We start from the raw sequence: 27,509 nt of genomic DNA, 5'->3' as shown, positions 1-27,509 counted from the left end.
AGGGGGTGTTCTGACGACGCTGTCCGTATTGTTCGTTGTCAAGTTGAAAGTGTTCTAAGAACTCTCGCGTTGTCCTGAAATGTTCGCACATAAACAAAATGGGGGTGTGTTCTAAGAACACACGCGTGGTCCTGAAATGTTCGTAGGGGGTGTCCTGAGTACGCTGTGCGTATTGTTCGTTGTCAAGTTGAAAGTGTTCTAAGAACTCTCGCGGTATCCTGAAATGTTCGTAGGGGCTGTCCTGAAGATGCTGTCCGTATTGTTCGATGGCAAATTGAAAGTGTTCTAAGAACTCTCGTGTTGTCCTGAAATGTTCGTAGGGGGTGTTCTGAAGACGCTGTCCGTATTGTTCGTTGTCAAGTTGAAAGTGTTCTAAGAACTCTCGCGTTGTCCTGAAATGTTCGCACATAAACAAAATGGGGGTGTGTTCTAAGAACACACGCGTTGTCCTGAAGTGTTCTAAGAACTCTTGCGGTGTCCTGAAATGTTCGTAGGGGGTGTCCTGAAGACGCTGTCCGTATTGTTCGATGGCAAGTTAAAAGTGTTCTAAGAACTGTCTCGGTTTCCTGAAATGTTCGCAAATAAACAAAATGGGGGTGTGTTCTAAGAACACATGCGTTGTCCTGAAATGTTCGCAGGAGGTGTCCTGAAGACGCTGTCCGTATTGTTCGATGGCAAGTTGAAAGTGTTCTAAGAACACTCGGGGTGTCCTGAAATGTTCGCAAATAAACAAAATGGGGGTGTTCTGAGGACGCTGTCCGTATTGTTCGTTGTCAAGTTGTAAGTGTTCTAAGAACTCTCACGTTGTCCTGAAATGTTCGCACATAAACAAAATGGGGGTGTGTTCTAAGAACACACGCGTTGTCCTGAAATGTTCGTAGGGGGTGTCCTGAGGGCGCTATCCATATTGTTCATTGTCGAGTTGAAAGTGTTCTAAGAACTCTCGCGGTGTCCTGAAATGTTTGTAGGGGGTGTCCTGAAGACGCTGTCTGTCTTGTTCGATGGCAAGTTGAAAGTGTTCTAAGAACTCTCTCGTTGTCCTGAAATGTTCGTAGGGGGTGTTCTGAAGACGCTGTCCGTATTGTTCGTTGTCAAGTTGAAAGTGTTCTAAGAACTCTCGCGTTGTCCTGAAATGTTCGCACATAAACAAAAAGGGGGTGTGTTCTAAGAACACACGCGTTGTCCTGAAATGTTCGTAGGGGGTGTCCTGAGGGCGCTATCCATATTGTTCGTTGTCGAGTTGAAAGTGTTCTAAGAACTCTCGCGGTGTCCTGAAATGTTTGTAGGGGGTGTCCTGAAGACGCTGTCTGTCTTGTTCGATGGCAAGTTGAAAGTGTTCTAAGAACTCTCTCGTTGTCCTGAAATGTTCGTAGGGGGTGTTCTGAAGACGCTGTCCGTATTGTTCGTTGTCAAGTTGAAAGTGTTCTAAGAACTCTCTCGTTGTCCTGAAATGTTCGTAGGGGGTGTTCTGAAGACGCTGTCCGTATTGTTCGTTGTCAAGTTGAAAGTGTTCTAAGAACTCTCGCGTTGTCCTGAAATGTTCGCACATAAACAAAATGGGGGTGTGTTCTAAGAACACACGCGTGGTCCTGAAATGTTCGTAGGGGGTGTCCTGAGTACGCTGTGCGTATTGTTCGTTGTCAAGTTGAAAGTGTTCTAAGAACTCTCGCGGTATCCTGAAATGTTCGTAGGGGCTGTCCTGAAGATGCTGTCCGTATTGTTCGATGGCAAATTGAAAGTGTTCTAAGAACTCTCGTGTTGTCCTGAAATGTTCGTAGGGGGTGTTCTGAAGACGCTGTCCGTATTGTTCGTTGTCAAGTTGAAAGTGTTCTAAGAACTCTCGCGTTGTCCTGAAATGTTCGCACATAAACAAAATGGGTGTGTGTTCGAAGAACACACGCGTTGTCCTGAAGTGTTCTAAGAACTCTTGCGGTGTCCTGAAATGTTCGTAGGGGGTGTCCTGAAGACGCTGTCCGTATTGTTCGATGGCAAGTTAAAAGTGTTCTAAGAACTGTCTCGGTTTCCTGAAATGTTCGCAAATAAACAAAATGGGGGTGTGTTCTAAGAACACATGCGTTGTCCTGAAATGTTCGCAGGAGGTGTCCTGAAGACGCTGTCCGTATTGTTCGATGGCAAGTTGAAAGTGTTCTAAGAACACTCGGGGTGTCCTGAAATGTTCGCAAATAAACAAAATGGGGGTGTTCTGAGGACGCTGTCCGTATTGTTCGTTGTCAAGTTGAAAGTGTTCTAAGAACTCTCACGTTGTCCTGAAATGTTCGCACATAAACAAAATGGGGGTGTGTTCTAAGAACACACGCGTTGTCCTGAAATGTTCGTAGGGGGTGTCCTGAGGGCGCTATCCATATTGTTCGTTGTCGAGTTGAAAGTGTTCTAAGAACTCTCGCGGTGTCCTGAAATGTTTGGAGGAGGTGTCCTGAAGACGCTGTCTGTCTTGTTCGATGGCAAGTTGAAAGTGTCCTAAGAACTCTCTCGTTGTCCTGAAATGTTCGTAGGGGGGTGTTCTGAAGACGCTGTCCGTATTGTTCGTTGTCAAGTTGAAAGTGTTCTAAGAACTCTCGCGTTTTCCTGAAATGTTCGCACATAAACAAAAAGGGGGTGTGTTCTAAGAACACACGCGTTGTCCCGAAGTGTTCTAAGAACTCTTGCGGTGTCCTGAAATGTTCGTAGGGGGTGTCCTGAAGACGCTGTCCGTATTGTTCGATGGCAAGTTGAAAGTGTTCTAAGAACTGTCTCGGTGTCCTGAAATGTTCGCAAATAAACAAAATGGGGGTGTGTTCTAAGAACACACGCGTTGTCCTGAAATCTTCGTAGGGGGTGTCCTGAGGGCGCTGTCCGTATTGTTCGTTGTCGAGTTGAAAGTTTTCTAAGAACTCTCGTGGTGTCCTGAAATGTTCGCAGGGGGTGTCCTTAAGACGCTGTCCATATTGTTCGATGGCAAATTGAAAGTGTTCTAAGAACACTCGGGGTGTCCTGAAATGTTCGCACATAAACAAAATGGGGGTGTGTTCTAAGAACACACGCGTTGTCCTGAAATGTTCGTAGGGGGTGTCCTGAGGACGCTGTCCGTATTGTTCGTTGTCGAGTTGAAAGTGTTCTAAGAACTTTCGGGGTGTCCTGAAATGTTTGCAAATAAACAAAATGGGGGTGTTCTGAGGACGCTGTCCGTATTGTTCGTTGTCAAGTTGAAAGTGTTCTAAGAACTCTCGCGTTGTCCTGAAATGTTCGCACATAAACAAAATGGGGGTGTGTTCTAAGAACACACTCATTGTCCTGAAATGTTCGTAGGGGGTGTCCGGAGGACGCTGTCCATATTGTTTGTTGTCGAGTTGAAAGTGTTCTAAGAACTCTCATGGTGTCCTGAAATGTTTGCAGGGGGTGTCCTTAAGACGCTGTCCGTGTTGTTCGATGGCAAGTTGAAAGTGTTCTAAGAACACTCAGGGTGTCCTGAAATGTTCGCAAATAAACAAAATGGGGGTGTTCTGAGGACTCTGTCCGTATTGTTCGATGGCAAGTTGAAAGTGTTCTAAGAACACTCGGGGTGTCCTGAAATGTTTGCACATAAACAAAATGGGGGTGTGTTCTAAGAACTCTCGCGGTGTCCTGAAATGTTTGTAGCGGGTGTCCTGAAGACGCTGTCTGTCTTGTTCGATGGCAAGTTGAAAGTGTTCTAAGAACTCTCTCGTTGTCCTGAAATGTTCGTAGGGGGTGTCTTGGAGACGCTGTCCGTATTGTTTGATGGAAAGTTGAAAGTGTTCTAAGAACACTTGGGGTGTCCTGAAATGTTCGCAGGAGGTGTCCTGAAGACGCTGTCCATATTGTTCGATGGCAAGTTGAAAGTGTTCTAAGAACACTCGGGGTGTCCTGAAATGTTCGCAAATAAACAAATTGGGGGTATTCTGAGGACGCTGTCCATATTGTTCATTGTCAAGTTGAAAGTGTTCTAAGAACTCTCACGTTGTCCTGAAATGTTCGCACATAAACAAAATGGGGGTGTGTTCTAAGAACACACGCTTTGTCCTGAAATGTTCGTAGGGGGTGTCCTGAGAACGCTGTCCGTATTGTTCGTTGTCGAGTTGAAAGTGTTCTAAGAACTCTCGCAGTGTCCTGAAATGTTCGTAGGGGGTGTTCTGAAGACGCTGTCCGTATTGTTCGTTGTCGAGTTGAAAGTGTTCTAAGAACTCTCGCAGTGTCCTGAAATGTTCGTAGGGGGTGTTCTGAAGACGCTGTCCGTATTGTTCGATGGCAAGTTGAAAGTGTTCTAAGAACACTCGGGGTGTCCTGAAATGTTCGCAAATAAACAAAATTGGGGTGTGTTCTATGAACACACGCGTTGTCCTGAAATGTTCGCAGGAGGTGTCCTGAAGACGCTGTCCGTATTGTTCGATGGCAAGTTGAAAGTGTTCTAAGAACACTCGGGGTGTCCTGAAATGTTCGCAAATAAACAAAATTGGGGTGTGTTCTATGAACACACGCGTTGTCCTGAAATGTTCGCAGGAGGTGTCCTGAAGACGCTGTCCGTATTGTTCGATGGCAAGTTGAAAGTGTTCTAAGAACACTCGGGGTGTCCTGAAATGTTCGCAAATAAACAAAATGGGGCTGTCCTGAAGATGCTGTCCGTATTGTTCGATGGCAAATTGAAAGTGTTCTAAGAACTCTCGTGTTGTCCTGAAATGTTCGTAGGGGGTGTTCTGAAGACGCTGTCCGTATTGTTCGTTGTCAAGTTGAAAGTGTTCTAAGAACTCTCGCGTTGTCCTGAAATGTTCGCACATAAACAAAATGGGGGTGTGTTCTAAGAACACACGCGTTGTCCTGAAGTGTTCTAAGAACTCTTGCGGTGTCCTGAAATGTTCGTAGGGGGTGTCCTGAAGACGCTGTCCGTATTGTTCGATGGCAAGTTAAAAGTGTTCTAAGAACTGTCTCGGTTTCCTGAAATGTTCGCAAATAAACAAAATGGGGGTGTGTTCTAAGAACACATGCGTTGTCCTGAAATGTTCGCAGGAGGTGTCCTGAAGACGCTGTCCGTATTGTTCGATGGCAAGTTGAAAGTGTTCTAAGAACACTCGGGGTGTCCTGAAATGTTCGCAAATAAACAAAATGGGGGTGTTCTGAGGACGCTGTCCGTATTGTTCGTTGTCAAGTTGAAAGTGTTCTAAGAACTCTCACGTTGTCCTGAAATGTTCGCACATAAACAAAATGGGGGTGTGTTCTAAGAACACACGCGTTGTCCTGAAATGTTCGTAGGGGGTGTCCTGAGGGCGCTATCCATATTGTTCGTTGTCGAGTTGAAAGTGTTCTAAGAACTCTCGCGGTGTCCTGAAATGTTTGGAGGAGGTGTCCTGAAGACGCTGTCTGTCTTGTTCGATGGCAAGTTGAAAGTGTCCTAAGAACTCTCTCGTTGTCCTGAAATGTTCGTAGGGGGGTGTTCTGAAGACGCTGTCCGTATTGTTCGTTGTCAAGTTGAAAGTGTTCTAAGAACTCTCGCGTTTTCCTGAAATGTTCGCACATAAACAAAAAGGGGGTGTGTTCTAAGAACACACGCGTTGTCCTGAAGTGTTCTAAGAACTCTTGCGGTGTCCTGAAATGTTCGTAGGGGGTGTCCTGAAGACGCTGTCCGTATTGTTCGATGGCAAGTTGAAAGTGTTCTAAGAACTGTCTCGGTGTCCTGAAATGTTCGCAAATAAACAAAATGGGGGTGTGTTCTAAGAACACACGCGTTGTCCTGAAATCTTCGTAGGGGGTGTCCTGAGGGCGCTGTCCGTATTGTTCGTTGTCGAGTTGAAAGTTTTCTAAGAACTCTCGTGGTGTCCTGAAATGTTCGCAGGGGGTGTCCTTAAGACGCTGTCCATATTGTTCGATGGCAAATTGAAAGTGTTCTAAGAACACTCGGGGTGTCCTGAAATGTTCGCACATAAACAAAATGGGGGTGTGTTCTAAGAACACACGCGTTGTCCTGAAATGTTCGTAGGGGGTGTCCTGAGGACGCTGTCCGTATTGTTCGTTGTCGAGTTGAAAGTGTTCTAAGAACATTCGGGGTGTCCTGAAATGTTTGCAAATAAACAAAATGGGGGTGTTCTGAGGACGCTGTCCGTATTGTTCGTTGTCAAGTTGAAAGTGTTCTAAGAACTCTCGCGTTGTCCTGAAATGTTCGCACATAAACAAAATGGGGGTGTGTTCTAAGAACACACTCATTGTCCTGAAATGTTCGTAGGGGGTGTCCGGAGGACGCTGTCCATATTGTTTGTTGTCGAGTTGAAAGTGTTCTAAGAACTCTCATGGTGTCCTGAAATGTTTGCAGGGGGTGTCCTTAAGACGCTGTCCGTGTTGTTCGATGGCAAGTTGAAAGTGTTCTAAGAACACTCAGGGTGTCCTGAAATGTTCGCAAATAAACAAAATGGGGGTGTTCTGAGGACTCTGTCCGTATTGTTCGATGGCAAGTTGAAAGTGTTCTAAGAACACTCGGGGTGTCCTGAAATGTTTGCACATAAACAAAATGGGGGTGTGTTCTAAGAACACACGCGTTGTCCTGAAATGTTCGTAGGGGGTGTCCTGAGGACGCTGTCCGTATTGTTCGTTGTCGAGTTGAAAGTGTTCTAAGAACTCTCGCGGTGTCCTGAAATGTTTGTAGCGGGTGTCCTGAAGACGCTGTCTGTCTTGTTCGATGGCAAGTTGAAAGTGTTCTAAGAACTCTCTCGTTGTCCTGAAATGTTCGTAGGGGGTGTCTTGGAGACGCTGTCCGTATTGTTTGATGGAAAGTTGAAAGTGTTCTAAGAACACTTGGGGTGTCCTGAAATGTTCGCAGGAGGTGTCCTGAAGACGCTGTCCATATTGTTCGATGGCAAGTTGAAAGTGTTCTAAGAACACTCGGGGTGTCCTGAAATGTTCGCAAATAAACAAATTGGGGGTATTCTGAGGACGCTGTCCATATTGTTCATTGTCAAGTTGAAAGTGTTCTAAGAACTCTCACGTTGTCCTGAAATGTTCGCACATAAACAAAATGGGGGTGTGTTCTAAGAACACACGCTTTGTCCTGAAATGTTCGTAGGGGGTGTCCTGAGAACGCTGTCCGTATTGTTCGTTGTCGAGTTGAAAGTGTTCTAAGAACTCTCGCAGTGTCCTGAAATGTTCGTAGGGGGTGTTCTGAAGACGCTGTCCGTATTGTTCGTTGTCGAGTTGAAAGTGTTCTAAGAACTCTCGCAGTGTCCTGAAATGTTCGTAGGGGGTGTTCTGAAGACGCTGTCCGTATTGTTCGATGGCAAGTTGAAAGTGTTCTAAGAACACTCGGGGTGTCCTGAAATGTTCGCAAATAAACAAAATTGGGGTGTGTTCTATGAACACACGCGTTGTCCTGAAATGTTCGCAGGAGGTGTCCTGAAGACGCTGTCCGTATTGTTCGATGGCAAGTTGAAAGTGTTCTAAGAACACTCGGGGTGTCCTGAAATGTTCGCAAATAAACAAAATGGGGGTGTTCTGAGGACGCTGTCCGTATTGTTCGCTGTTAAATTGAAAGTGTTCTAAGAACTCTCGCATTGTCCTGAAATGTTCGCACATAAACAAAATGGGGGTGTGTTCTAAGAACACACTCGTTGTCCTGAAATGTTCGTAGAGGGTGTCCTGAGGACGCTGGTCATATTGTTTGTTGTCGAGTTGAAAGTGTTCTAAGAACTCTCTCGTTTTCCTGAAATGTCCATAGGTGGTGTTCTGAAGACGCTGTCCGTATTGTTCAATGGCAAGTTGAGAGTGTTCTAAGAACTGTCTCAGTTTCCTGAAATGTTCGCAAATAAACAAAATGGGGGTGTTCTGAGGACGCTGTCCGTATAGTTCGTTGTCAAGTTGAAAGTGTTCTAAGAACTCTCGCGTTGTCCTGAAATGTATGCACATAAACAAAATGGGGGTGTGTTCTAAGAGCACACTCGTTGTCCTGAAATGTTCGTAGGGGGTGTCCGGAGGACGCTGTCCATATTGTTTGTTGTTGAGTTGAAAGTGTTCTAAGAACTCTCGTGGGGTCATGAAATGTTCGCAGGGGGTGTCCTTAAAACGCTGTCCGTATTGTTCGATGGCAAGTTGAAAGTCTTCTAAGAACTCTCTCGTTGTCCTGAAATGTTCGTAGGGGGTGTTCTGAAGACGATGTCTGTATTGTTCGATGGTAAGTTGAAAGTGTTCTAAGAACTGTCTCGGTTTCCTGAAATGTTCGCAAATAAACAAAATGGGGGTGTGTTCTAAGAACACACGCGTTGTCCTGAAATGTTCGCAGGAGGTGTCCTGAAAACGCTTTCCGTATTGTTCGATGGCAAGTTGAAAGTGTTCTAAGAACACACTCGTTGTGTCCTGAAATGTTTGTAGGGGGTGTCCGGAGGACGCTGTCCATATTGTTTGTTGTCGAGTTGAAAGTGTTCTAAGAACTCTCGTGGTGTCCTGAAATGTTCGCAGGGGGTGTCCTTAAGACGCTGTCCGTGTTGTTCGATGGCAAGTTGAAAGTCTTCTAAGAACTCTCTCGTTTTCCTGAAATGTTCGTAGGTGGTGTTCTGAAGACGCTGTCCGTATTGTTCAATGGCAAGTTGAGAGTGTTCTAAGAACTGTCTCGGTTTCCTGAAATGTTCGCAAATAAACAAAATGGGGGTGTTCTGAGGACGCTGTCCGTATAGTTCGTTGTCAAGTTGAAAGTGTTCTAAGAACTCTCGCGTTGTCCTGAAATGTACGCACATAAACAAAATGGGGGTGTGTTCTAAGAGCACACTCGTTGTCCTGAAATGTTCGTAGGGGGTGTCCGGAGGACGCTGTCCATATTGTTTGTTGTTGAGTTGAAAGTGTTCTAAGAACTCTCGTGGGGTCATGAAATGTTCGCAGGGGGTGTCCTTAAAACGCTGTCCGTATTGTTCGATGGCAAGTTGAAAGTCTTCTAAGAACTCTCTCGTTGTCCTGAAATGTTCGTAGGGGGTGTTCTGAAGACGATGTCCGTATTGTTTGATGGCAAGTTGAAAGTGTTCTAAGAACTGTCTCGGTTTCCTGAAATGTTCGCAAATAAACAAAATGGGGGTGTGTTCTAAGAACACACGCGTTGTCCTGAAATGTTCGCAGGAGGTGTCCTGAAAACGCTTTCCGTATTGTTCGATGGCAAGTTGAAAGTGTTCTAAGAACACACTCGTTGTGTCCTGAAATGTTTGTAGGTGGTGTCCGGAGGACGCTGTCCATATTGTTTGTTGTCGAGTTGAAAGTGTTCTAAGAACTCTCGTGGTGTCCTGAAATGTTCGCAGGGGGTGTCCTTAAGACGCTGTCCGTGTTGTTCGATGGCAAGTTGAAAGTGTTCTAAGAACACTCAGGGTGTCCTGAAATGTTCGCAAATAAACAAAATGGGGGTGTTCTGAGGACTCTGTCCGTATTGTTCGATGGCAAGTTGAAAGTGTTCTAAGAACACTCGGGGTGTCCTGAAATGTTTGCACATAAACAAAATGGGGGTGTGTTCTAAGAACACACGCATTGTCCTGAAATGTTCGTAGGGGGTGTCCTGAGGACGCTGTCCGTATTGTTCGTTGTCGAGTTGAAAGTGTTCTAAGAACTCTCGCAGTGTCCTGAAATGTTTGTAGGGGGTGTCCTGAAGACGCTGTCTGTCTTGTTCGATGGCAAGTTGAAAGTGTTCTAAGAACTCTCTCCTTGTCCTGAAATGTTCGTAGGGGTTGTCCTGAAGACGCTGTCCGTATTGTTTGATGGCAAGTTGAAAGTGTTCTAAGAACACTTGGGGTGTCCTGAAATGTTAGCAGGAGGTGTCCTGAAGACGCTGTCCGTATTGTTCGATGGCAAGTTGAAAGTGTTCTAAGAACTCTCGCGTTGTCCTGAAATGTTCGTAGGGGGTGTCCTGAAGACGCTGTCCGTATTGTTCGATGGCAAGTTGAAATGTTCTAAGAACTGTCTCGGTGTCCTGAAATGTTCGTAAATAAACAAAATGGGGGTGTGTTCTAAGAACTCACGCGTTGTCCTGAAATGTTCGTAGGGGGTGTCCTGAAGACGTTGTCCGTATTGTTCGATGGCAAGTTGAAAGTGTTCTAAGAACACTCGGGGTGTCCTGAAATGTTCGCACATAAACAAAATGGGGGTGTGTTCTAAGAACACACGCATTGTCCTGAAATGTTCGTAGGGGGTGTCCTGAGGATGCTGTCCGTATTGTTCGTTGTCGAGTTGAAAGTGTTCTAAGAACTCTCACGGTCTCCTGAAATGTTCGTAGGGGGTGTCCTGAAGACGCTGTCCGTATTGTTCGATGGCAAGTTGAAAGTGTTCTAAGAACTGTCTTGGTGTCCTGAAATGTTCGCAAATAAACGAAATGGGGGTGTGTTCTAAGAACACACGCGTTGTCCTGAAATGTTCGTAGGGGGTGTCCTGAGGGCGCTGTCCGTATTGTTCGTTGTCGAGTTGAAAGTTTTCTAAGAACTCTCGTGGTGTCCTGAAATGTTCGCAGGGGGTGTCCTTAAGACGCTGTCCATATTGTTCGATGGCAAATTGAAAGTGTTCTAAGAACACTCGGGGTGTCCTGAAATGTTCGCACATAAACAAAATGGGGGTGTGTTCTAAGAACACACGCGTGGTCCTGAAATGTTCGTAGGGGGTGTCCTGAGTACGCTGTCCGTATTGTTCGTTGTCAAGTTGAAAGTGTTCTAAGAACTCTCGCGGTATCCTGAAATGTTCGTAGGGGGTGTCCTGAAGATGCTGTCCGTATTGTTCGATGGCAAGTTGAAAGTGTTCTAAGAACTCTCGTGTTGTCCTGAAATGTTCGTAGGGGGTGTTCTGAAGACGCTGTCCGTATTGTTCGTTGTCAAGTTGAAAGTGTTCTAAGAACTCTTGCGGTGTCCTGAAATGTTCGTAGGGGGTGTCCTGAAGACGCTGTCCGTATTGTTCGATGGCAAGTTAAAAGTGTTCTAAGAACTGTCTCGGTTTCCTGAAATGTTCGCAAATAAACAAAATGGGGGTGTGTTCTAAGAACACATGCGTTGTCCTGAAATGTTCGCAGGAGGTGTCCTGAAGACGCTGTCCGTATTGTTCGATGGCAAGTTGAAAGTGTTCTAAGAACACTCGGGGTGTCCTGAAATGTTCGCAAATAAACAAAATGGGGGTGTTCTGAGGACGCTGTCCGTATTATTCGTTGTCAAGTTGTAAGTGTTCTAAGAACTCTCACGTTGTCCTGAAATGTTCGCACATAAACAAAATGGGGGTGTGTTCTAAGAACACACGCGTTGTCCTAAAATGTTCGTAGGGGGTGTCCTGAGGGCGCTATCCATATTGTTCATTGTCGAGTTGAAAGTGTTCTAAGAACTCTCGCGGTGTCCTGAAATGTTTGTAGGGGGTGTCCTGAAGACGCTGTCTGTCTTGTTCGATGGCAAGTTGAAAGTGTTCTAAGAACTCTCTCGTTGTCCTGAAATGTTCGTAGGGGGTGTTCTGAAGACGCTGTCCGTATTGTTCGTTGTCAAGTTGAAAGTGTTCTAAGAACTCTCGCGTTGTCCTGAAATGTTCGCACATAAACAAAAAGGGGGTGTGTTCCAAGAACACACGCGTTGTCCTGAAATGTTCGTAGGGGGTGTCCTGAGGGCGCTATCCATATTGTTCGTTGTCGAGTTGAAAGTGTTCTAAGAACTCTCGCGGTGTCCTGAAATGTTTGTAGGGGGTGTCCTGAAGACGCTGTCTGTCTTGTTCGATGGCAAGTTGAAAGTGTTCTAAGAACTCTCTCGTTGTCCTGAAATGTTCGTAGGGGGTGTTCTGAAGACGCTGTCCGTATTGTTCGTTGTCAAGTTGAAAGTGTTCTAAGAACTCTCTCGTTGTCCTGAAATGTTCGTAGGGGGTGTTCTGAAGACGCTGTCCGTATTGTTCGTTGTCAAGTTGAAAGTGTTCTAAGAACTCTCGCGTTGTCCTGAAATGTTCGCACATAAACAAAATGGGGGTGTGTTCTAAGAACACACGCGTTGTCCTGAAGTGTTCTAAGAACTCTTGCGGTGTCCTGAAATGTTTGTAGGGGGTGTCCTGAAGACACTGTCCGTATTGTTCGATGGCAAGTTAAAAGTGTTCTAAGAACTGTCTCGGTTTCCTGAAATGTTCGCAAATAAACAAAATGGGGGTGTGTTCTAAGAACACATGCGTTGTCCTGAAATGTTCGCAGGAGGTGTCCTGAAGACGCTGTCCGTATTGTTCGATGGCAAGTTGAAAGTGTTCTAAGAACACTCGGGGTGTCCTGAAATGTTCGCAAATAAACAAAATGGGGGTGTTCTGAGGACGCTGTCCGTATTGTTCGTTGTCAAGTTGAAAGTGTTCTAAGAACTCTCACGTTGTCCTGAAATGTTCGCACATAAACAAAATGGGGGTGTGTTCTAAGAACACACGCGTTGTCCTGAAATGTTCGTAGGGGGTGTCCTGAGGGCGCTATCCATATTGTTCGTTGTCGAGTTGAAAGTGTTCTAAGAACTCTCGCGGTGTCCTGAAATGTTTGGAGGAGGTGTCCTGAAGACGCTGTCTGTCTTGTTCGATGGCAAGTTGAAAGTGTCCTAAAAACTCTCTCGTTGTCCTGAAATGTTCGTAGGGGGGTGTTCTGAAGACGCTGTCCGTATTGTTCGTTGTCAAGTTGAAAGTGTTCTAAGAACTCTCACGTTTTCCTGAAATGTTCGCACATAAACAAAAAGGGGGTGTGTTCTAAGAACACACGCGTTGTCCTGAAGTGTTCTAAGAACTCTTGCGGTGTCCTGAAATGTTCGTAGGGGGTGTCCTGAAGACGCTGTCCGTATTGTTCGATGGCAAGTTGAAAGTGTTCTAAGAACTGTCTCAGTGTCCTGAAATGTTCGCAAATAAACAAAATGGGGGTGTGTTCTAAGAACACACGCGTTGTCCTGAAATCTTCGTAGGGGGTGTCCTGAGGGCGCTGTCCGTATTGTTCGTTGTCGAGTTGAAAGTTTTCTAAGAACTCTCGTGGTGTCCTGAAATGTTCGCAGGGGGTGTCCTTAAGACGCTGTCCATATTGTTCGATGGCAAATTGAAAGTGTTCTAAGAACACTCGGGGTGTCCTGAAATGTTCGCACATAAACAAAATGGGGGTGTGTTCTAAGAACACACGCGTTGTCCTGAAATGTTCGTAGGGGGTGTCCTGAGGACGCTGTCCGTATTGTTCGTTGTCGAGTTGAAAGTGTTCTAAGAACATTTGGGGTGTCCTGAAATGTTTGCAAATAAACAAAATGGGGGTGTTCTGAGGACGCTGTCCGTATTGTTCGTTGTCAAGTTGAAAGTGTTCTAAGAACTCGCGCGTTGTCCTGAAATGTTCGCACATAAACAAAATGGGGGTGTGTTCTAAGAACACACTCATTGTCCTGAAATGTTCGTAGGGGGTGTCCGGAGGACGCTGTCCATATTGTTTGTTGTCGAGTCGAAAGTGTTCTAAGAACTATCATGGTGTCCTGAAATGTTTGCAGGGGGTGTCCTTAAGACGCTGTCCGTGTTGTTCGATGGCAAGTTGAAAGTATTCTAAGAACACTCAGGGTGACCTGAAATGTTCGCAAATAAACAAAATGGGGGTGTTCTTAGGACTCTGTCCGTATTGTTCGATGGCAAGTTGAAAGTGTTCTAAGAACACTCGGGGTGTCCTGAAATGTTTGCACATAAACAAAATGGGGGTGTGTTCTAAGAACACACGCGTTGTCCTGAAATGTTCGTAGGGGGTGTCCTGAGGACGCTGTCCGTATTGTTCGTTGTCGAGTTGAAAGTGTTCTAAGAACTCTCGCGGTGTCCTGAAATGTTTGTAGCGGGTGTCCTGAAGACGCTGTCTGTCTTGTTCGATGGCAAGTTGAAAGTGTTCTAAGAACTCTCTCGTTGTCCTGAAATGTTTGTAGGGTGTGTCTTGAAGACGCTGTCCATATTGTTTGATGGAAAGTTGAAAGTGTTCTAAGAACACTTGGGGTGTCCTGAAATGTTCGCAGGAGGTGTCCTGAAGACGCTGTCCATATTGTTCGATGGCAAGTTGAAAGTGTTCTAAGAACACTCGGGGTGTCCTGAAATGTTCGCAAATAAACAAAATGGGGGTGTTCTGAGGATGCTGTCCATATTGTTCATTGTCAAGTTGAAAGTGTTCTAAGAACTCTCACGTTGTCCTGAAATGTTCGCACATAAACAAAATGGGGGTGTGTTCTAAGAACACACGCTTTGTCCTGAAATGTTCGTAGGGGGTGTCCTGAGAACGCTGTCCGTATTGTTCGTTGTCGAGTTGAAAGTGTTCTAAGAACTCTCGCAGTGTCCTGAAATGTTCGTAGGGGGTGTTCTGAAGACGCTGTCCGTATTGTTCGTTGTCGAGTTGAAAGTGTTCTAAGAACTCTCGCAGTGTCCTGAAATGTTCGTAGGGGGTGTTCTGAAGATGCTGTCCGTATTGTTCGATGGCAAGTTGAAAGTGTTCTAAGAACACTCGGGGTGTCCTGAAATGTTCGCAAATAAACAAAATTGGGGTGTGTTCTATGAACACACGCGTTGTCCTGAAATGTTCGCAGGAGGTGTCCTGAAGACGCTGTCCGTATTGTTCGATGGCAAGTTGAAAGTGTTCTAAGAACACTCGGGTGTCCTGAAATGTTCGCAAATAAACAAAATGGGGGTGTTCTGAGGACGCTGTCCGTATTGTTCGTTGTCAAATTGAAAGTGTTCTAAGAACTCTCGCATTGTCCTGAAATGTTCGCACATAAACAAAATGGGGGTGTGTTCTAAGAACTCTCGCGGTGTCCTGAAATGTTTGTAGGGGGTGTCCTGAAGACGCTGTCCGTCTTGTTCGATGGCAAGTTGAAAGTCTTCTAAGAACTCTCTCGTTTTCCTGAAATGTTCGTAGGTGGTGTTCTGAAGATGCTGTCCGTATTGTTCGATGGCAAGTTGAAAGTGTTCTAAGAACACTCGGGGTGTCCTGAAATGTTCGCAAATAAACAAAATGGGGATGTTCTGAGGACGCTGTCCGTATTGTTCGTTGTCAAATTGAAAGTGTTCTAAGAACTCTCGCATTGTCCTGAAATGTTCGCACATAAACAAAATGGGGGTGTGTTCTAAGAACACACGCGTTGTCCTGAAATGTTCGTAGGGGGTGTCCTGAGGACGCTGTCTATATTGTTCATTGTCGAGTTGAAAGTGTTCTGAGAACTCTCGCGGTGTCCTGAAATGTTCGTAGGGGGTGTCCTGAAGACGCTGTCCATATTGTTCGATGGCAGGTTGAAAGTGTTCTAAGAACTCTCGCGTTGTCCTGAAATGTTCGTAGGGGGTGTTCTGAAAACGCTGTCCGTATTGTTCGTTGTCAAGTTGAAAGTGTTCTAAGAACTCTCGCGTTGTCCTGAAATGTTCGCACATAAACAAAATGGGGGTGTGTTCTAAGAACACACGTGTTGTCCTGAAGTGTTCTAAGAACTCTCGCAGTGTCCTGAAATGTTCGCAGGGGGTGTCCTGAAGACGCTGTCCGTATTGTTCGATGGCAAGTTGAAAGTGTTCTAAGAACTGTCTCGGTTTCCTGAAATGTTCGCAAATAAACAAAATGGGGGTGTGTTCTAAGAACACATGCGTTGTCCTGAAATGTTCGCAGGAGGTGTCCTGAAGACGCTGTCCGTATTGTTCGATGGCAAGTTGAAAGTGTTCTAAGAACACTCGGGGTGTCCTGAAATGTTTGCAAATAAACAAAATGGGGGTGTTCTGAGGACGCTGTCCGTATTGTTCGTTGTCAAGTTGAAAGTGTTCTAAGAACTCTTGCGTTGTCCTGAAATGTTCGCACATAAACAAAATGGGGGTGTGTTCTAAGAACACATGCGTTGTCCTGAAATGTTCGTAGGGGGTGTCCAGAAGACGCTGTCCGTCTTGTTCGATGGCAAGTTGAAAGTGTTCTAAGAACTCTCTCGGTGTCCTGAAATGTTCGTAAATAAAAAAATGGGGGTGTGTTCTAAAAACTCACACGTTGTCCTGAAATGTTCGTAGGGGGTGTCCTGAAGATGCTGTCCGTATTGTTCGATGGCAAGTTAAAAGTGTTCTAAGAACTGTCTCTGTGTCCTGAAATTATCACAAATAAACAAAATGGGGTGTGTTCTAAGAACACACGCGTTGTCATGAAATGTTCGTAGGGGGTGTGTCCTGAAGACGCTGTCCATATTGTTCGATGGCAAGTTGAAAGTGTTCTAAGAACACTCAGGGTGTCCAGAAATGTTCGCAAATAAACAAAATGGGGGTGTTCTGAGGAGGCTGTCCGTATTGTTCGTTGTCAATTTGAAAGTGTTCTAAGAACTCTCGCGTTGTCCTGAAATGTTCGCACATAAACAAAATGGGGGTGTGTTCTAAGAACATACGCGTTTTCCTGAAATGTTCGTAGGGGGTGTCCTGAGAACGCTGTCCATTCTGTTCGTTGTCGAGTTGAAAGTGTTCTAAGAACACTCGCGGTGTCCTGAAATGTTCGTAGGGGGTGTTCTGAAGACGCTGTCCGTATTGTTCGTTGTCAAGTTGAAAGTGTTCTAAGAACTCTCGCGTTGTCCTGAAATGTTCGTAGGGGGTGTCCTGAAGACGGTGTCCGTATTGTTCGATGGCAAGTTGAAATGTTCTAAGAACTGTCTCGGTGTCCTGAAATGTTCGTAAATAAACAAAATGGGGGTGTGTTCTAAGAACTCACGCGTTGTCCTGAAATGTTCGTAGGGGGTGTCCTGAAGACGCTGTCCGTATTGTTCGATGGCAAGTTGAAAGTGTTCTAAGAACACTCGGGGTGTCCTGAAATGTTCGCACATAAACAAAATGGGGGTGTGTTCTAAGAACACACGCATTGTCCTGAAATGTTCGTAGGGGGTGTCCTGAGGATGCTGTCCGTATTGTTCGTTGTCGAGTTGAAAGTGTTCTAAGAACTCTCGCGGTCTCCTGAAATGTTCGTAGGGGGTGTCCTGAAGACGCTGTCCGTATTGTTCGATGGCAAGTTGAAAGTGTTCTAAGAACTCTCGCGTTGTCCTGAAATGTTCGTAGGGGGTGTTCTGAAGACGCTGTCCGTATTGTTCGTTTTCAAGTTGAAAGTGTTCTAAGAAGTCTCGCGTTGTCCTGAAATGTTCGCACATAAACAAAATGGGGGTGTGTTCTAAGAACACACGCGTTGTCCTGAAGTGTTCTAAGAACTCTTGCGGTGTCCAGAAATGTTCGTAGGGGGTGTCCTGAAGACGCTGTCCGTATTGTTCGATGGCAAGTTGAAAGTGTTTTAAGAACTCTCGCCGTGTCCTGAAATGTTCGTAGGGGGTGTCCTGAAGATGCTGTCCGTATTGTTCGATGGCAAGTTGAAAGTGTTCTAAGAACTCTCGCGTTGTCCTGAAATGTTCGTAGGGGGTGTTCTGAAGACGCTGTCCGTATTGTTCGTTGTCAAGTTGAAAGTGTTCTAAGAACTCTCGCGTTGTCCTGAAATGTTCGCACATAAACAAAATGGGGGTGTGTTCTAAGAACACACTCGTTGTCCTGAAATGTTCGTAGGGGGTGTCCGGAGGACGCTGTCCATATTGTTTGTTGTCGAGTTGAAAGTGTTCTAAGAACTCTCGTGGTGTCCTGAAATGTTCGCAGGGGGTGTCCTTAAAACGCTGTCCGTGTTGTTCGATGGCAAGTTGAAAGTGTTCTAAGAACACTCAGGGTGTCCTGAAATGTTCGCAAATAAACAAAATGGGGGTGTTCTGAGGACTCTGTCCGTATTGTTCGATGGCAAGTTGAAAGTGTTCTAAGAACACTCGGGGTGTCCTGAAATGTTTGCACATAAACAAAATGGGGGTGTGTTCTAAGAACACGCGTTGTCCTGAAATGTTCGTAGGGGGTGTCCTGAGGACGCTGTCCGTATTGTTCGTTGTCGAGTTGAAAGTGTTCTAAGAACTCTCGCGGTGTCCTAAAATGTTTGTAGCGGGTGTCCTGAAGACGCTGTCTGTCTTGTTCGATGGCAAGTTGAAAGTGTTCTAAGAACTCTCTCGTTGTCCTGAAATGTTCATAGGGGGTGTCTTGAAGACGCTGTCCGTATTGTTTGATGGAAAGTTGAAAGTGTTCTAAGAACACTTGGGGTGTCCTGAAATGTTCGCAGGAGGTGTCCTGAAGACGCTGTCCGTATTGTTCGATGGCAAGTTGAAAGTGTTCTAAGAACACTCGGGGTGTCCTGAAATGTTCGCAAATAAACAAAATGGGGGTGTTCTGAGGACGCTGTCCATATTGTTCATTGTCAAGTTGAAAGTGTTCTAAGAACTCTCACGTTGTCCTGAAATGTTCGCACATAAACAAAATGGGGGTGTGTTCTAAGAACACACGCGTTGTCCTGAAATGTTCGTAGGGGGTGTCCTGAGAACGCTGTCCGTATTGTTCGTTGTCGAGTTGAAAGTGTTCTAAGAACTCTCGCAGTGTCCTGAAATGTTCGTAGGGGGTGTTCTGAAGACGCTGTCCGTATTGTTCGTTGTCGAGTTGAAAGTGTTCTAAGAACTCTCGCAGTGTCCTGAAATGTTCGTAGGGGGTGTTCTGAAGACGCTGTCCGTATTGTTCGATGGCAAGTTGAAAGTGTTCTAAGAACTGTCTCGGTTTCCTGAAATGTTCGCAAATAAACAAAATGGGGGTGTGTTCTAAGAACACACGCGTTGTCCTGAAATGTTCGCAGGAGGTGTCCTGAAAACGCTTTCCGTATTGTTCGATGGCAAGTTGAAATGTTCTAAGAACTGTCTCGGTGTCCTGAAATGTTCGTAAATAAACAAAATGGGGGTGTGTTCTAAGAACTCACGCGTTGTCCTGAAATGTTCGTAGGGGGTGTCCTGAAGACGCTGTCCGTATTGTTCGATGGCAAGTTGAAAGTGTTCTAAGAACACTCGGGGTGTCCTGAAATGTTCGCACATAAACAAAATGGGGGTGTGTTCTAAGAACTCACGCGTTGTCCTGAAATGTTCGTAGGGGGTGTCCTGAGGATGCTGTCCGTATTGTTCGTTGTCGAGTTGAAAGTGTTCTAAGAACTCTCGCGGTCTCCTGAAATGTTCGTATGGGGTGTCCTGAAGACGCTGTCCGTATTGTTCGATGGCAAGTTGAAAGTGTTCTAAGAACTCTCGCGTTGTCCTGAAATGTTCGTAGGGGGTGTTCTGAAGACGCTGTCCGTATTGTTCGTTTTCAAGTTGAAAGTGTTCTAAGAACTCTCGCGTTGTCCTGAAATGTTCGCACATAAACAAAATGGGGGTGTGTTCTAAGAACACACGCGTTGTCTTGAAGTGTTCTAAGAACTCTTGCGGTGTCCTGAAATGTTCGTAGGGGGTGTCCTGAAGACGCTGTCCGTATTGTTCGATGGCAAGTTGAAAGTGTTCTAAGAACTCTCGCCGTGTCCTGAAATGTTCGTAGGGGGTGTCCTGAAGATGCTGTCCGTATTGTTCGATGGCAAGTTGAAAGTGTTCTAAGAACTCTCGCGTTGTCCTGAAATGTTCGTAGGGGGTGTTCTGAAGACGCTGTCCGTATTGTTCGTTGTCAAGTTGAAAGTGTTCTAAGAACTCTCGCGTTGTCCTGAAATGTTCGCACATAAACAAAATGGGGGTGTGTTCTAAGAACACACTCGTTGTCCTGAAATGTTCGTAGGGGGTGTCCGGAGGACGCTGTCCATATTGTTTGTTGTCGAGTTGAAAGTGTTCTAAGAACTCTCGTGGTGTCCTGAAATGTTCGCAGGGGGTGTCCTTAAGACGCTGTCCGTGTTGTTCGATGGCAAGTTGAAAGTGTTCTAAGAACACTCAGGGTGTCCTGAAATGTTCGCAAATAAACAAAATGGGGGTGTTCTGAGGACTCTGTCCGTATTGTTCGATGGCAAGTTGAAAGTGTTCTAAGAACACTCGGGGTGTCCTGAAATTTTTGCACATAAACAAAATGGGGGTGTGTTCTAAGAACACACGCGTTGTCCTGAAATGTTCGAAGGGGGTGTCCTGAGGACGCTGTCCGTATTATTCGTTGTCTAGTTGAAAGTGTTCTAAGAACTCTCGCGGTGTCCTGAAATGTTTGTCGCGGGTGTCCTGAAGACGCTGTCTGTCTTGTACGATGGCAAGATGAAAGTGTTCTAAGAACTCTCTCGTTGTCCTGAAATGTTCGTAGGGGGTGTCTTGAAGACGCTGTCTGTATTGTTTGATGGAAAGTTGAAAGTGTTCTAAGAACACTTGGGGTGTCCTGAAATGTTCGCAGGAGGTGTCCTGAAGACGCTGTCCGTATTGTTCGATGGCAAGTTGAAAGTGTTCTAAGAACACTCGGGGTGTCCTGAAATGTTCACAAATAAACAAAATGGGGGTGTTCTGAGGACGCTGTCCATATTGTTCATTGTCAAGTTGAAAGTGTTCTAAGAACTCTCACGTTGTCCTGAAATGTTCGCACATAAACAAAATGGGGGTGTGTTCTAAGAACACACACGTTGTCCTGAAATGTTCGTAGGGGGTGTCCTGAGAACGCTGTCCGTATTGTTCGTTGTCGAGTTGAAAGTGTTCTAAGAACTCTCGCAGTGTCCTGAAATGTTCGTAGGGGGTGTTCTGAAGACGCTGTCCGTATTGTTCGATGGCAAGTTGAAAGTGTTCTAAGAACTGTCTCGGTTTCCTGAAATGTTCGCAAATAAACAAAATGGGGGTGTGTTCTAAGAACACACGCGTTGTCCTGAAATGTTCATAGGGGGTGTGTCCTGAAGACGCTGTCCATATTGTTCGATGGCAAGTTGAAAGTGTTCTAAGAACACTCAGGGTGTCCTGAAATGTTCGCAAATAAACAAAATGGGGGTGTTCTGAGGACTCTGTCCGTATTGTTCGATGGCAAGTTGAAAGTGTTCTAAGAACACTCAGGGTGTCCTGAAATGTTCGCACATAAACAAAATGGGGGTGTGTTCTAAGAACACACGCGTTGTCCTGAAATGTTCGTAGGGGGTGTCCTGAGGACGCTGTCCGAATTGTTCGTTGTCGAGTTGAAAGTGTTCTAAGAACTCTCGCGGTGTCCTGAAATGTTTGTAGTGGGTGTCCTGAAGACGCTGTCTGTCTTGTTCGATGGCAAGTTGAAAGTGTTCTAAGAACTCTCTCGTTGTCCTGAAATGTTCGTAGGGGGTGTCTTGAAGACGCTGTCCGTATTGTTTGATGGAAAGTTGAAAGTGTTCTAAGAACACTTGGGGTGTCCTGAAATGTTCGCAGGAGGTGTCCTGAAGACGCTGTCCGTATTGTTCGATGGCAAGTTGAAAGTGTTCTAAGAACACTCGGGGTGTCCTGAAATGTTCGCAAATAAACAAAATGGGGGTGTTCTGAGGACGCTGTCCATATTGTTCATTGTCAAGTTGAAAGTGTTCTAAGAACTCTCACGTTGTCCTGAAATGTTCGCACATAAACAAAATGGGGGTGTGTTCTAAGAACACACACTTTGTCCTGAAATGTTCGTAGGGGGTGTCCTGAGAACGCTGTCCGTATTGTTCGTTGTCGAGTTGAAAGTGTTCTAAGAACTCTCGCAGTGTCCTGAAATGTTCGTAGGGGGTGTTCTGAAGACGTTGTCCGTATTGTTCGTTGTCGAGTTGAAAGTGTTCTAAGAACTCTCGCAGTGTCCTGAAATGTTCGTAGGGGGTGTTCTGAAGACGCTGTCCGTATTGTTCGATGGCAAGTTGAAAGTGTTCTAAGAACACTCGGGGTGTCCTGAAATGTTCGCAAATAAACAAAATTGGGGTGTGTTCTATGAACACACGCGTTGTCCTGAAATGTTCGCAGGAGGTGTCCTGAAGACGCTGTCCGTATTGTTCGATGGCAAGTTGAAAGTGTTCTAAGAACACTCGGGGTGTCCTGAAATGTTCGCAAATAAACAAAATGGGGGTGTTCTGAGGACGCTGTCCGTATTGTTCGTTGTCAAATTGAAAGTGTTCTAAGAACTCTCGCATTGTCCTGACATGTTCGCACATAAACAAAATGGGGGTGTGTTCTAAGAACACACTCGTTGTCCTGAAATGTTCGTAGAGGGTGTCCTGAGAACGCTGTCCATATTGTTTGTTGTCGAGTTGAAAGTGTTCTAAGAACTCTCGCGGTGTCCTGAAATGTTTGTAGGGGGTGTCCTGAAAACGCTGTCCGTCTTGTTCGATGGCAAGTTGAAAGTCTTCTAAGAACTCTCTCGTTTTCCTGAAATGTTCGTAGGTGGTGTTCTGAAGACGCTGTCTGTATTGTTCAATGGCAAGTTGAAAGTGTTCTAAGAACTGTCTCGGTTTCCTGAAATGTTCGCAAATAAACAAAATGGGGGTGTGTTCTAAGAACACACGCGTTGCCCTGAAATGTTCGCAGGAGGTGTCCTGAAGACGCTTTCCGTATTGTTCGATGGCAAGTTGAAAGTGTTCTAAGAACACTCGGGGTGTCCTGAAATGTTCGCAAATAAACAAAATGGGGGTGTTCTGAGGACGCTGTCCGTATAGTTCGTTGTCAAGTTGAAAGTGTTCTAAGAACTCTCGCGTTGTCCTGAAATGTACGCACATAAACAAAATGGGGGTGTGTTCTAAGAGCACACTCGTTGTCCTGAAATGTTCGTAGGGGGTGTCCGGAGGACGCTGTCCATATTGTTTGTTGTTGAGTTGAAAGTGTTCTAAGAACTCTCGTGGGGTCATGAAATGTTCGCAGGGGGTGTCCTTAAAACGCTGTCCGTATTGTTCGATGGCAAGTTGAAAGTGTTCTAAGAACACTCGGGGTGTCCTGAAATGTTCGCAAATAAACAAAATGGGGGTGTTCTGAGGACTCTGTCCTTTTTGTTCGATGGCAAGTTGAAAGTGTTCTAAGAACACTAGGGGTATCCTGAAATGTTTGCACATAAACAAAATGGGGGTGTGTTCTAAGAACACACGCGTTGTCCTGAAATGTTCGTAGGGGGTGTCCTGAGGACGCTGTCCATATTGTTCATTGTCGAGTTGAAAGTGTTCTGAGAACTCTCGCGGTGTCCTGAAATGTTCGTAGGGGGTGTCCTGAAGACGCTGTCCGTATTGTTCGATGGCAAGTTGAAAGTGTTCTAAGAACTCTCGCGTTGTCCTGAAATGTTCGTAGGGGGTGTTCTGAAAACGCTGTCCGTATTGTTCGTTGTCAAGTTGAAAGTGTTCTAAGAACTCTCGCGTTGTCCTGAAATGTTCGCACATAAACAAAATGGGGGTGTGTTCTAAGAACACACGTGTTGTCCTGAAGTGTTCTAAGAACTCTCGCAGTGTCCTGAAATGTTCGCAGGGGGTGTCCTGAAGACGCTGTCCGTATTGTTCGATGGCAAGTTGAAAGTGTTCTAAGAACTGTCTCGGTTTCCTGAAATGTTCGCAAATAAACAAAATGGGGGTGTGTTCTAAGAACACATGCGTTGTCCTGAAATGTTCGCAGGAGGTGTCCTGAAGATTCTGTCCGTATTGTTCGATGGCAAGTTGAAAGTGTTCTAAGAACACTCGGGGTGTCCTGAAATGTTCGCAAATAAATAAAATGGGGGTGTTCTGAGGACGCTGTCCGTATTGTTCGTTGTCAAGTTGAAAGTGTTCTAAGAACTCTTGCGTTGTCCTGAAATGTTCGCACATAAACAAAATGGGGGTGTGTTCTAAGAACACATGCGTTGTCCTGAAATGTTCGTAGGGGGTGTCCAGAAGGCGCTGTCCGTCTTGTTCGATGGCAAGTTGAAAGTGTTCTAAGAACTCTCTCGGTGTCCTGAAATGTTCGTAAATAAAAAAAATGGGGGTGTGTTCTAAGAACACACTCGTTGTCCTGAAATGTTCGTAGGGGGTGTCCTGAGGACGCTGTCCATATTGTTTGATGTCGAGTTGAAAGTGTTCTAAGAACTCTCACGGTGTCCTGAAATGTTTGTAGGGGGTGTCCTGAAGACGCTGTCCTTCTTGTTCGATGGCAAGTTGAAAGTCTTCTAAGAACTCTCTCGTTGTCCTGAAATGTTCGTAGGGGGTGTTCTGAAGACGCTGTCCGTATTGTTCGATGGCAAGTTGAAAGTGTTCTAAAAACATTCGGGGTGTCCTGAAATGTTCGCAAATAAACAAAATGGGGGTGTGTTCTAAGAACACACGCGTTGTCCTGAAATGTTCGCAGGAGGTGTCCTGAAAACGCTTTCCGTATTGTTCGATGGCAAGTTGAAAGTGTTCTAAAAACATTCAGGGTGTCCTGAAATGTTCGCAAATAAACAAAATGGGGGTGTTCTGAGGACGCTGTCCGTATTGTTCGTTGTCAAGTTGAAAGTGTTCTAAGAACTCTCGCGTTGTCCTGAAATGTTCGCACATAAACAAAATGGGGGTGTGTTCTAAGAACACACTCGTTGTCCTGAAATGTTCGTAGGGGGTGTCCGGAGGACGCTGTCCATATTATTTGTTGTCGAGTTGAAAGTGTTCTAAGAACTCTCGTGGTGTCCTGAAATGTTCGCAGGGGGTTTCCTTAAGACGCTGTCCGTGTTGTTCGATGGCAAGTTGAAAGTGTTCTAAGAACACTCAGGGTGTCCTGAAATGTTCGCAAATAAACAAAATGGGGGTGTTCTGAGGACTCTGTCCGTATTGTTCGATGGCAAGTTGAAAGTGTTCTAAGAACACACGCGTTGTCCTGAAATGTTCGTAGGGGGTGTCCTGAGGACGCTGTCCGTATTGTTCGTTGTCGAGTTGAAAGTGTTCTAAGAACTCTCGCGGTGTCCTGAAATGTTTGTAGCGGGTGTCCTGAAGACGCTGTCTGTCTTGTTCGATGGCAAGTTGAAAGTGTTCTAAGAACTCTCTCGTTGTCCTGAAATGTTCGTAGGGGGTGTCTTGAAGACGCTGTCCGTATTGTTTGATGGAAAGTTGAAAGTGTTCTAAGAACACTTGGGGTGTCCTGAAATGTTCGCAGGAGGTATCCTGAAGACGCTGTCTGTATTGTTCGATGGAAAGTTTAAAATGTTCTAAGAACACTCGGGGTGTCCTGAAATGTTCGCAAATAAACAAAATGGGGGTGTTCTGAGGACGCTGTCCATATTGTTCATTGTCAAGTTGAAAGTGTTCTAAGAACTCTCACGTTGTCCTGAAATGTTCGCACATAAACAAAATGGGGGTGTGTTCTAAGAACACACGCGTTGTCCTGAAATGTTCGTAGGGGGTGTCCTGAGAACGCTGTCCGTATTGTTCGTTGTCGAGTTGAAAGTGTTCTAAGAACTCTCGCAGTGTCCTGAAATGTTCGTAGGGGGTGTTATGAAGACGCTGTCCGTATTGTTCGTTGTCGAGTTGAAAGTGTTCTAAGAACTCTCGCAGTGTCCTGAAATGTTCGTAGGGGGTGTTCTGAAGACGCTGTCCGTATTGTTCGATGGCAAGTTGAAAGTGTTCTAAGAACACTCGGGGTGTCCTGAAATGTTCGCAAATAAACAACATTGGGGTGTGTTCTATGAACACACGCATTGTCCTGAAATGTTCGCAGGAGGTGTCCTGAAGACGCTGTCCGTATTGTTCGATGGCAAGTTGAAAGTGTTCTAAGAACACTCGGGGCGTCCTGAAATGTTCGCAAATAAACAAAATGGGGGTGTTCTGAGGATGCTGTCCGTATTGTTCGTTGTCAAATTGAAAGTGTTCTAAGAACTCTCGCATTGTCCTGAAATGTTCGCACATAAACAAAATGGGGGTGTGTTCTAAGAACACACTCGTTGTCCTGAAATGTTTGTAGGGGGTGTCCTGAAGACGCTGTCCGTCTTGTTCGATGGCAAGTTGAAAGTCTTCTAAGAACTCTCTCGTTTTCCTGAAATGTTCGTAGGTGGTGTTCTGAAGACGCTGTCCGTATTGTTCAATGGCAAGTTGAAAGTGTTCTAAGAACTGTCTCGGTTTCCTGAAATGTTCGCAAATAAACAAATTGGGGGTGTGTTCTAAGAACACACGCGTTGCCCTGAAATGTTCGCAGGAGGTGTCCTGAAGACGCTTTCCGTATTGTTCGATGGCAAGTTGAAAGTGTTCTAAGAACACTCGGGGTGTCCTGAAATGTTCGCAAATAAACAAAATGGGGGTGTTCTGAGGACGCTGTCCGTATAGTTCGTTGTCAAGTTGAAAGTGTTCTAAGAACTCTCGCGTTGTCCTGAAATGTACGCACATAAACAAAATGGGGGTGTGTTCTAAGAGCACATTCGTTGTCCTGAAATGTTCGTAGGGGGTGTCCGGAGGACGCTGTCCATATTGTTTGTTGTTGAGTTGAAAGTGTTCTAAGAACTCTCGTGGGGTCATGAAATGTTCGCAGGGGGTGTCCTTAAAACGCTGTCCGTATTGTTCGATGGCAAGTTGAAAGTGTTCTAAGAACTCTCGCGTTGTCCTGAAATGTTCGCACATAAACAAAATGGGGGTGTGTTCTAAGAACACACGTGTTGTCCTGAAGTGTTCTAAGAACTCTCGCAGTGTCCTGAAATGTTCGCAGAGGGTGTCCTGAAGACGCTGTCCGTATTGTTCGATGGCAAGTTGAAAGTGTTCTAAGAACTGTCTCGGTTTCCTGAAATGTTCGCAAATAAACAAAATGGGGGTGTGTTCTAAGAACACATGCGTTGTCCTGAAATGTTCGCAGGAGGTGTCCTGAAGACGCTGTCCGTATTGTTCGATGGCAAGTTGAAAGTGTTCTAATAACACTCAGGGTGTCCTGAAATGTTCGCAAATAAACAAAATGGGGGTGTTCTGAGGACGCTGTCTGTATTGTTCGTTGTCAAGTTGAAAGTGTTCTAAGAACTCTTGCGTTGTCCTGAAATGTTCGCACATAAACAAAATGGGGTTGTGTTCTAAGAACACATGCGTTGTCCTGAAATGTTCGTAGGGGGTGTCCAGAAGATGCTGTCCGTCTTGTTCGATGGCAAGTTGAAAGTGTTCTAAGAACTGTCTCTGTGTCCTGAAATGATCGCAAATAAACAAAATGGGGGTGTTCTGAGGAGGCTGTCCGTATTGTTCGTTGTCAATTTGAAAGTGTTCTAAGAACTCTTGCGTTGTCCTGAAATGTTCGCACATAAACAAAATGGGGGTGTGTTCTAAGAACATACGCGTTGTCCTGAAATGTTCGTAGGGGGTGTCCTGAGAACGCTGTCCATATTGTTCGTTGTCGAGTTGAAAGTGTTCTAAGAACACTCGCGGTGTCCTGAAATGTTCGTAGGGGGTGTTCTGAAGACGCTGTCCGTATTGTTCGTTGTCAAGTTGAAAGTGTTCTAAGAACTCTCGCGTTGTCCTGAAATGTTCGTATCGGGTGTCCTGAAGACGCTGTCCGTATTGTTCGATGGCAAGTTGAAATGTTCTAAGAACTGTCTCGGTGTCCTGAAATGTTCGTAAATAAATAAAATGGGGGTGTGTTCTAAGAACTCACGCGTTGTCCTGAAATGTTCGTAGGGGGTGTCCTGAAGACGCTGTCCGTATTGTTCGATGGCAAGTTGAAAGTGTTCTAAGAACACTCGGGGTGTCCTGAAATGTGCGCACATAAACAAAATGGGGGTGTGTTCTAAGAACACACGAATTGTCCTGAAATGTTCGTAGGGGGTGTCCTGAGGATGCTGTCCGTATTGTTCGTTGTCGAGTTGAAAGTGTT

The sequence above is a fragment of the Ambystoma mexicanum genome, chromosome 12, assembly GCF_040938575.1.
Source record: "Ambystoma mexicanum isolate Mex_15411 chromosome 12, UKY_AmexF1_1, whole genome shotgun sequence".
Taxonomy (NCBI): Eukaryota; Metazoa; Chordata; class Amphibia; order Caudata; family Ambystomatidae; genus Ambystoma; species Ambystoma mexicanum.
Note: the sequence above shows the minus strand (reverse complement) of the source record.